Here is a 10,516-nt window from a genome sequence, read left to right as displayed (position 1 = left end):
CTCTATCGTTTACTTCTTCTCTCTCTCTCTCTCTCTCTCTCTCTCTCTCTCTCTCTCTCTCGTCTCTCTCTCTCTCTCTCTCTTCTCTCTCTCTCTCTCTCTCTCTTCTTCTCTCTCTCTCTCTCTCTCTCTCTCTCTCTCTCTCTCTCTCTCTCTCTCTCTCTCTCTCTCCCCCTCTCTCTCTCTCTCTCTCTATCTCTCTCTCTCTCTCTCTCACTCGCTCTCATTGTTTTGCTATACAACTTACTACAGATGTTATGTTATCTGTGTTGTATGGCATGCCTATAGCACTGTGGCAGTAAAACAAAGAAAGTACAGATTGTTATCTGAGAAACTGAATTTACCACTGAACCCAACACGTGTCTAAATACGTCACTGTGTTAAATACATACACGTATTGTATTACTTGTGTTGGAGTTTTCTACAACTTCATGCTAGTTTCCTTTGGAATATGTAGAGTATATGTCTGATTTTATTCATGACTGGTTTTAGATGTTTTCACCACCAATTGGAAAGACAGGAGGACCTGGTGAGCCGCCGGGAGCACTATATAATGCACCTCACTACAATAAAGGTAGGCATGCAGTTGTTTCCCCTTTTGTGTGCAGGAGTGTGGGTGATGCCTGCTCTTTATCATGTAGAAAATATAGATCACAAGGTAATGAGTGAGAACAACAGATGCAGTCCTGTTGCTGTGATGAAGACCACTTTGTGATGTACAGAACAAAACAAATTCAAGTGTCAGAGTTTTTGCTGTATATATTAAACTGGATATAGATGCAAGGGTCGAAATAAGCGATGGTCCGATGGTCCGGGGCCATCAAATAATCAGGACCATCAGATTTTCAAAGGCAATGGTCCGACTGACCATTGAATATTTTGGTCCCATTTTACAGTAATTTTCTTTGAAGTTTCCACGTGCAATATTCCAAGGATATTGAGGATTATGTTGAAGAGGAAGATGAACAAATATTAGATAAGATGGACATGATGGGGTGTGCCAAGAATGCTTATAATTGCTTGAATTAACTGCTTGACTGAAGGAATGTTAACTGTATTAAAGGAATGAATGTGCTTCTAAGAAATATTTGAGACATACTATATACCGGTGTTATGGGTTCAACTAAATTTTACTGAAACAACTTTATTAACCAATATACTATTAAAGTGAATAAACAATTACTGTATCGTTTAATACATTCATTGTAGGTAAATAATTAAACCATTTTATCACCATGTAAAATCTATTTCTTACGCTTGCACGCCGCATTACTATTAGTATTAGAGAACAATTTGAAATTTAGGAGGACCATCTAAATTTCAAACTAGATGGTCCTGTGGACCATCTCTTTTTTCTCCTTATTTCTACCCCTGTAGATGTAACAGAAATCTAGACAAATATAGTTTTATGTTTCATCTTAAATGTCTATATATCAGTACTGCAGTCTATACTACAACAGGACAGATGCATTATATGTAGTGTAGAATTTGTGAGCTATTTCATGTGTTTGTATGTGGGTTGTTGTATCCCCCGCGACGAAGTCGGCGGGGATACTATGGTTTCATGTCTGTCCAGCCGCCGCCGCAGACACTTTCCCTTCCGCTCTATAACTCGACCTCTAATTGACCTAGTGTGACCAAACATGGTTTACTTACACATCTTGGGGAGAAGGTGTGCAGCGTACCAAAACCAGGTCACTACGACCTTTATTTGACCTTTACCTTGACCTTGATCATATTTCTCTTCCGCTCTATAACTCGGCCCCTAATTGACCTAGCGCTACCAAACTTGGTATACTTACACATCTTGGGGAGAAAATGCGCAGCGTACCAAAACCAGGTCACTGCGACCTTTATTTGACCTTTACTTTGACCTTGATCATATTTCTCTTCCGCTCTATAACTCGGCCCCTAATTGACCTAGCGCTACCAAACTTGGTATACTTACACATCTTGGGGAGAAGGTGCGCAGCGTACCAAAACCAGGTCACTACGACCTATATTTGACCTTGACCTTGACCTTGACTATATTTCCCTTCCGCTCTATAACTCGGGCCCCTAATTGACCTAGCGCTACCAAACTTGGTATACTTACACATCTTGGGGAGAAGGTGCGCAGCATACCAAAACCCCTAAGGCAACCAATTTTAACATACTTGCACATCTCAGGCAGATGGGTTGTGTAACAAACCTTTTGTCTTTGTGACTTATTTAACTTTACCTACCTTCTACGTCTTTACAGAGATATTTCATTCATACTAGATCACGGGGGATACTTGTAGTTGGCGACAACTGCCCTTTCTAGTTTCTTAATAAACTTGATTTTGTGTTTTTAGACAACAAATGACATGACCCTTTTATATTGGCAAAAGAATGTGTTACTTAAATTTGTTTAAATACTTTGCTTTGGAAATAAGCTTTATCTCTCTATCACTCTATAATAGGCAATATCTATGAAATTTTATAATTGGCAAAATTCCAGGTAAAATTTAAATTCTTTGTGTAGAGGGTCTGTGCTGTGTTTGGAACCAGAGATTTCAGTAAAGAGACTATGCCATATTTGTCTGAAAGCGTGTGAAATAAATAAACAAGAGTCGTTAACAAATAAGCAGCTCTGCTGCTAGATGCCAAAATGCTAAAACAAATATGGAAGTAATATATTCTCAACATACGATTCTATTACATTAATTTAAAATGCCAGCTTGAGAAGCTTCTAGATTTAAGTTATGTAGGTTTGCTGTGCCATGAATTTTGCATGAATCCTCACGAGAAAGTACAGTATATATTAAAGCTTACTGACATTTGACCAGCGATGTCTTCTAGCTTGAACCTGTTTTAAAATTGGCTGATGAACACAACTTATACAGTTATATTCTACGTGAGTCAGAAACAAAATATGATGCAAAGAGTAAGTAGAACCCATAATTCACAAATATTTGAGAAAGTCTTAATGTGCGCATGTGTCGGTAATTAAATAACTAAATAAATATATATATGTGCGTGTGCGTGCGTGCGTGCGTGCGTGCGTGTGTGTGTGTGTGTGTGTGTGTGTGTGCATGTTTATATATGCATAACGTCATAAATTCACTCTACTCACATTTTGAAGTTATGTCTCATTGTAATGATTATTTGTCTTATGATGTCTGACCATCTACAGTATATGTATATATGTGTATTATATATATATATATATATATATATATATATATATATATATAGGGGTAGAAATTAACTTAACTAACAAATTAACTTTAACAAGGGAGTCCAACGGACTCCCTCCCTACCCTCAAAAAGAGGTAATCCGCAGTCTGAGGTTCAAAATTAAAGATATTAACAATAACGCATACATGTGCTTATTTATAAGATTCATGCAGTTGCACGTCTGCCAAATTTTCTTTGGACATTAGCTGAACAAATACAGTAATTCCGCGAAGCCGTGCTCTGGAACGAACTAGTTAGTATGGCTCAAGGGGTCGTTGTCGTAACAGGTACTACAGATATGTACCCGAGGTACATATATGTATACACAAAGTGTACCAGACTTGTCCTACAGAAGTGTACCCTAACCCTAACATTAACCCTAATCCTAACCCTAACCCTAACTCTAACCCTAACCCTAACCCTAACCCTAAACATACCTCATATAAAAATATAAACATAATACTAAACAACCTAAAACTACCTCCTAATTATATAAAAATATAAACATAATACTAAACAACCTAAAACTACCTCGGGTACATATCTGTAGTACCTGTTACGACAACGACCCTTCGTGCGTTAGTATGGCAGAATTTTCAGGGACCCGGAGTCACACGGACTCCTGCATATGTCAAATCAGGGAGTCCGACAGTAAATCAGGGAGTATTTGACTCAGGACTCCCGTTAATTTCGCACCCTGTATATAGATATAGATGTATATATATATATAGATAGATAACCATATCTAGACATCGCCTTGATCGCGTCTGTATATATACATGCACAGGTAGGCCTGTCCAGCAGGTGCAAACTTTGAATGGAATGTACAGCAGGTGTTCAGACATGGAAGTGTTTGCCCCCCAATCTGCCGTTTGCAGACTGCCATGTGCAGTATACCTAGGTTTCTGCTTACTGTATGTAAGACCACGATTAGACAATGTCGTCTGCATATATGCCACTGTAGCATGAATTTGAAGGCTATTCAGGACATTATACTTGTCGATTCCACGAATGATTTTTTATTTGCATCATATATCCTTGTCACGTGTGTTATGTTATTTGACGTCCTGAATTTCGTGAAAAGTGTTGTATTTTCACAATAAAATAACAATAAAATTGCTATTAGAGATAATTGGTTAAGGTAATATTGGAGACGTTACAGTATTAGCTAATGAAGAATCTCATTTCTGTCATAAACTGCTGTTCTACATCACAGTCCATTACCATGGCTTCTAAAGAAACACTTTCATACCCAACATGTTCTGCTACAAGGTCACAATGACGGAGCATGGCTGTAAAAATAAACCTGGTTTGCAGCGAACCAATGGGAATTCCTTATTCTTCAAACTGTTTATGTTTTAATTGATAGTCTGGGACATGGCACCCGTGTGTTCATAAGCGCCTAGAGAACGGGGAACCCCCTGCGAGAGAGGTACATTCAGGGTGGACTAAAATAACAACATTGTCACTTACAGAGCTCTTGTGCATGTTTGTGTTCGCGCGCGTGTATGTATGTGTGCGTGCTTCTCTGCGCGTATGTAGACGTGCGTGCGTAGGTGCGTGCGTAGGTGCAGGCGGGTGAATGTTTGTGTGGGAAGTGTCTGTGATACAACCCGCGGTGACGACCGATATCGCAGGTCATGCAATGTAGAGCGATCATGCACCAGGAAAACGCATGTTTTCTGTGGTCGTTTGCTATCTTAAAATTGTACTTCCAGATACTCCCCTAACGATATCTACTACGTGCACTCATACATGTACCAATCCTTGTCATACAACGTTATTGTGTGTTCAATGGCTGTGGTTGCATTTTCACTGCGGTGCCATCTGCGTCATGGGATGTGATTCATTTCTGTCATGTCAAAAAATGCGTGTTTGGCAGTGTAGATATAGTCGTAGGAAACATTATTTCATGCAGCATAGCACATATATTCAATGTTTTCTAGCATATGTAAAATTAATTACCCCAATATTTTTTCATGGATAAATAATGAAACTGGTTATTTTAGTAATGGTCTACTGGTAACCGATTTTATCTGTATAAATTAACCTGATACGGGTAGTAAAGAAAAGGTAATTTTACTTTGAAAGCTGTAACCAACTGAATTAATTACTCCCCACTTAGTTTATGGAACTGTGATAAAAAGTGTCTGCTTACTGCTAAAACCCAAATCTAGAAACTGTTTCGCATGCACACGTGTGCAAAACTAGTGTTAATACAGCTTAAACGATGCAACTAAAACATAGTATATTCGTTAATTTAACACTTATAGTAGAGAAAATAACTTCACGATGCAATGAACAGCCCGTATACCACACAGGACTATAGCGGGGCGACAGCTCTGCGAACAAAGGCGGCCTCTAATCGTCTGCAAACAATAAATGTTGCCGGGAACAATATAGTTTCCTGCGAGGACGCCCGCCCGCCATGTGACTCAATTACTACCGTAAATGGCGTGCCAAGCACCCTCCCTCGAATAACCTCGGTTTCCCTGTATCAGCAGCAGGAGCAGCGGGGAGAGGCCGCTTCTAGAAACGTTCTGGATGGATCAGTTCGAGTGTTATGTATAGGAAGTGATCTCGCTGTGTTTATTGGGTGAACAAGGGAATCATGTGGGGCTGTTCCTCTTGGCAGGGACATTGGGCGACTGCCGTGGCATGGTTACTCTTTGTTTGACTACTCGTGGATTTATAGATAATTTTCAATCATACAACTACCATATTGTTGGTAATAGTTGAAAATAGTATGAAACTATGAAATGAAGAGCTTAGACTTTTTTTCTCAATTGTGCACTTTACAGTATTTACTATTTACCATATATTGTAAAAGAGCAACAATTTCTAACCACAGTTGTCAGGTTTGGCAGTAAATCTTTCTTTCAAGAGTTGTTTTTCACAGACTGTGTTAATTCTCTTTGTAAATATATCCGTCTCTAAAATAGTATGGAATTTTTTTTAATCTAAGTGCCAGTCGGCAGCTAACTTGGCACATGCAGATGTGATAGAGTGAGTTAAGGTATGTGTTGATTTCTCATTCTATGTATGATCCGCTTTTGAAGCTTTTCTGTTAAGCAGGTTATGCAGGACCCTGGAGGGACAGTATGTTCTAATCTAAATGTAGCTTGAAGCTGATAATATATTGATGGTGGGGTGAAACTGAAAATTAGTGCGCATTTTTATCCGATTCTGGTTGTATATAATTATGTAAATATTAACTTACTAAAGTATTAAATAAACTTACTGCATGCTTTGAATTAGTTTGTGTTACACGGACTATGAGCACAACAGAGAGATATTGTTTACGCTATTGTAATTCTTTATGTAAAGCAGCTATATGAAAACAAATATGTTCTTATTATAGATGGCTAACGTAATATTATGTTAATTATGTTAGTGGAAACTACATCAAATATTCTATAAATAACCCTATATCTTTTGAGAATAAAGAGGTGGCTTTACATTTGCGGTGGCTGAAATGCGACCTGCCTAGTCGGTGTGTTTGGTCGATCTCTCCGTACCCATAAGCCAAGTCGCGCATGAAAATCGCTAATTTGGCTGTGGCTCTCGAATAGGGCTCACTGCAGGAAAAAGGAAATTTTCAATTTCCAGCGATTACCGGTTAGATTGTTCAGAAAAATAGCTGCATTGAGACTCGGAGCAACACTTGCGATCGAGTGGTTAACGGGCAATTCCGTATCCTAAAATGTATGCCACTTATTTCTTGTGAGCAATAGCTGGTTACAAACGTCCACCATTAGTGTGATATAGCTAGAAAGGTTAATTGACATGTCAAACTATTATGTTCAATGAATTGGTGGAATTTTAAGAAATGAAAAAAAAAGAATGTGAAATGTGATAGAATTTAAGTTACTGCCACGGCATGTAAGATGCCGCTGCTGGCACGTCCTGCATGCTTGTTGATAGTGAAGCGAAGCTTTGTCCTACATGTAGCTGGTCTTTAATGTACAGCCGTGCATATTAATTTTACAGGTTCAGTTCGCGTGCATGCAGACGCTTGATAATGATGTCCTGTTTACAGTATACGGCGATACAACCGCGTGATAGTCTGTAATCTATACTGTCTTTGTTCGCAGTGCAATTGTCGGGCTCACAATTTCGTCATATAAGGATAAAATGATCTGAAACAAGATGAGCTCCTAGCTCTCAGGCAGCACCTATGTATAAATTTATATACATCAAACTGAGAGTTGATCTACAGTAGGCAGGCGATATCCCTCATTCGGGCAGGGCGTCTGGTCTAATAGGAACAGTCTAATCGGGAGTTTTTTTGGGGGGAAGGGGCCCGTGATGGGGGAACCTTTGTGCTGATTTCTAATGAAATGGCAATTGACAATGGTTCAGCTGCGGATGACTGGCGCTTGACAAAGGGAGGTGAGTGGAAAGCGTGCGTGGCGTCAGGTGAGTGAAAGGCGGAATATATATGCAGCGTTTAGAACGCGCGCTTGTCTGCTTCGTCTACGCGCGCATGTACGGCGGTTGTAGCCGTGGCCGTGACGGCGGCGGCGGCGGCCTGCATGCAAAGCCATGAGAAGGGTTGCTGGCCTGCTGCTCAGGCACACATCATATGTAGTGGACTGTAAAGCTATAAAAGCTAAATTTTATTGTGCAAATATGTATTTTGGAAAAGTGTTGCGGCGGCCATTATCTTTAGTGAGATCTGTTCGATGAAAATCCTTTTTGATATTTTATATACACGCAAGCAGTTACGATTTTTGGAATTGTGTTTTTTTGCATAATTGTCCAAGATTTTATTCATCGATCTTGCAATTGTGAAACGTTTGGTTCAAAATTTCAATGTCACATGGATAGCGTCATATTCACGGGTGGTTCTCTGCGCTATGTGATTCACTCATCCGGTGTCTCGTGGCGCCCAATAGTACTGCAAATCCAGAACGAAAGTTGGATGCGTATACACTATACACCGACGGCTTAAACGTTTCTGAACGCAATGAGCGAAGTTCACGCGTTAGACAGCATAATTTTCAGAACGTTATGGCAGTGAGACTACTTAACATCCTGTCCAATGACAGTTGGACGTAACAAGCTTTCCATTCTACAGTTAGAAACCCATCGGCTGTAAATCTTCCGTGATAACAACTAAATGTGCTAAATCTAACTAACTTCTGCTAAATGTGCCTTGATAGCAACGATATACATTGTGAAAAATATACTCCACTCTTCAAAGCTCACCATCATGTAGGAATTACCAAAAGCCCTTTCTACTCACAAGCATATCAAGTCAGCAACCGGTTGGTCTGCTATCTCAAATGTGCGTACATCTGTTGTAGGTTCCAGCAGCAACTTACTGCGCCAGTCAAGAGTGCACGATGATTATTGTAAATAACCAATAGACTAATAGTGGAAAGTGTGACTGATATTTCTAGCAATGCAATCAAATTCAAATCTAATTCAACGGGGCTGAATTTATCCAAATAATTCAACCATACTTCGACCGAGAGTTACAAATGTATTTAAGTAGTTTAGTACACATTGTATTACTATGTATTGTATTGTATTTTTTTGTATTGTAACACATTGTAATGCATGACATGGTAGTAATGACATTGTATTGCATTGTTTGAACGGTACTGTTATTATACAAAACGGTGCTGTTACTATAGCTGATGGGGTCTAATTGTACCCCAGGGTACTTGCCGGAACGTACCCTGGGGGACATAGACCCTATGAGCGTTACTATACACCTATACACCTTGATTATGAAAAATCTCTATTGTATGTCTTCGTAAGCTTTACAATGCTACATAGTTGCACTATTATATAAAGTAAATACATTCATATATTGTGAGTCACAGATGCTACTGCATGATTACGCAAGTTATTAAAAATAATATTTGCCGGCTGTTTCTAACTGCCAATCAAGCGTTTAATTCTTTAGTTGTTTATACAAATAATAAAATGTATGATATATTCCTACTTCTGGTGGGAAATTATGATAAGGGGGTAGGAATGTATTACCGCACGTAAATAAGAAAGCATATATATATATATATATATATGCTAAAATGATATTGTGTCCCAGTGATTTCATATACGTGGTTGGTGCAAATGTTCGCATTTTTAAATCGATCATGTAATCACAGTTGTGTTTACTCGCCTGTTTCACTTCTGCATGTGTGCATTGCATGCATACACTTACCTGTATATGGCAATTATTCCACCGGACACCTTTGATTTGCAAAATAGAAGACTGTCTTGAAAATCAATGTTTCCCATTTCACGGGAAGAGCAAACATTGATTGTTCTTGTAGAAAGATAATTTCCAAAAGTATTTTGGTTGGGCAAGGTTTACTCTGTATGCAATTAATTTCCATGTGCCTGAGATATTCACAAGTAGTTCCGAGTGATTACTATAATTCGGAGAATGCCGCCGCAATTACAGAATGGTCGTAACGTTCTTCAGCGCAAGGCACCAGTAGCAAACGCGTTTCAAGCATGCAGGCGCCCCCGCCCGCACATATCATAATCGTACGCATATACGCGAAGGAGTCAGTATTGATTGAATCTTTTGCACTAGCAATTCTAAAACTAGAATGTGTATTTTTATCTGTGTATATGCAGCTACGTGCAATTCGTAACCGTTTCTAAAATATCTTACTCGGATTCGCAAGCTGATCGGAAATAACATAGATATTAATACATGGGTTGTGATTAACGGCCCAAATAACATTTAATATCCCATTCTTTATGTCTGTATCTAAGTTATGACCAATCAGCTATTGATTAGATTTTCCCATATTACTTACATCTAATGAATTTTCTGTGAAAATTGTATACGAGTATGTTGTGTCCGTCCACTGGCAAGCACTTAATTCAAGCTATGCTACAACAAAAGTCTCAGGGTATTGAGTAGCCAGTATGTGTCATGTTAGATTACTAAGATCGATTACCAAACCAGTTTTCCGTTATTTGGTTGTCATGGAAACACACACATCTTGGCCATGCCACATTAAACATCGTGGTGCAAGGATTCTGCCTGTAATCCATATCGCTGAAATGAATCCTTTATTTTGATACATAATATCAGTGGAAGGGATGGGCTTTTCATTGAAGGCAGCTTGTGCAAAAAGCGTTATTCGGCTGTTGGATCTGCCGATCTAAAGAGCTTTCTCTGTCACAAAAGCCATTGTCGCGTGTTTTCATCAATATATGGAGCTCAAGAAATGTTGGCAAATGCTCTCTCCCTCTCTCCCCCCTCTCCCTCCCCCATCTATCACCTATCTTCTCTCCCCCAAGTTCTCTCTCGCTCTCTCTGTCTCTCTCTCTCTCTCTCTCT

At 39.2% G+C, this 10,516-nt stretch overlaps 1 long non-coding RNA gene across 1 annotated transcript in view; it reads left to right on the top strand.

Annotated features, from left to right (window-relative positions):
• LOC106805551 overlaps positions 1–10,516 on the top strand; it is a 46,331-nt gene that overhangs the window by 3,964 nt on the left and 31,851 nt on the right. The window contains exon 3 of the long non-coding RNA XR_001393442.1: positions 493–574. This is a non-coding gene — a long non-coding RNA (uncharacterized LOC106805551). The remainder of the gene's footprint in view (positions 1–492; positions 575–10,516) is intronic.

Source organism: Priapulus caudatus, unplaced genomic scaffold (genome assembly GCF_000485595.1).
Source record: "Priapulus caudatus unplaced genomic scaffold, Priapulus_caudatus-5.0.1 Scaffold117, whole genome shotgun sequence".
NCBI classification, from domain to species: domain Eukaryota; kingdom Metazoa; phylum Priapulida; class Priapulimorpha; order Priapulimorphida; family Priapulidae; genus Priapulus; species Priapulus caudatus.
This window is presented reverse-complemented; position numbering and strand designations above follow the sequence as displayed.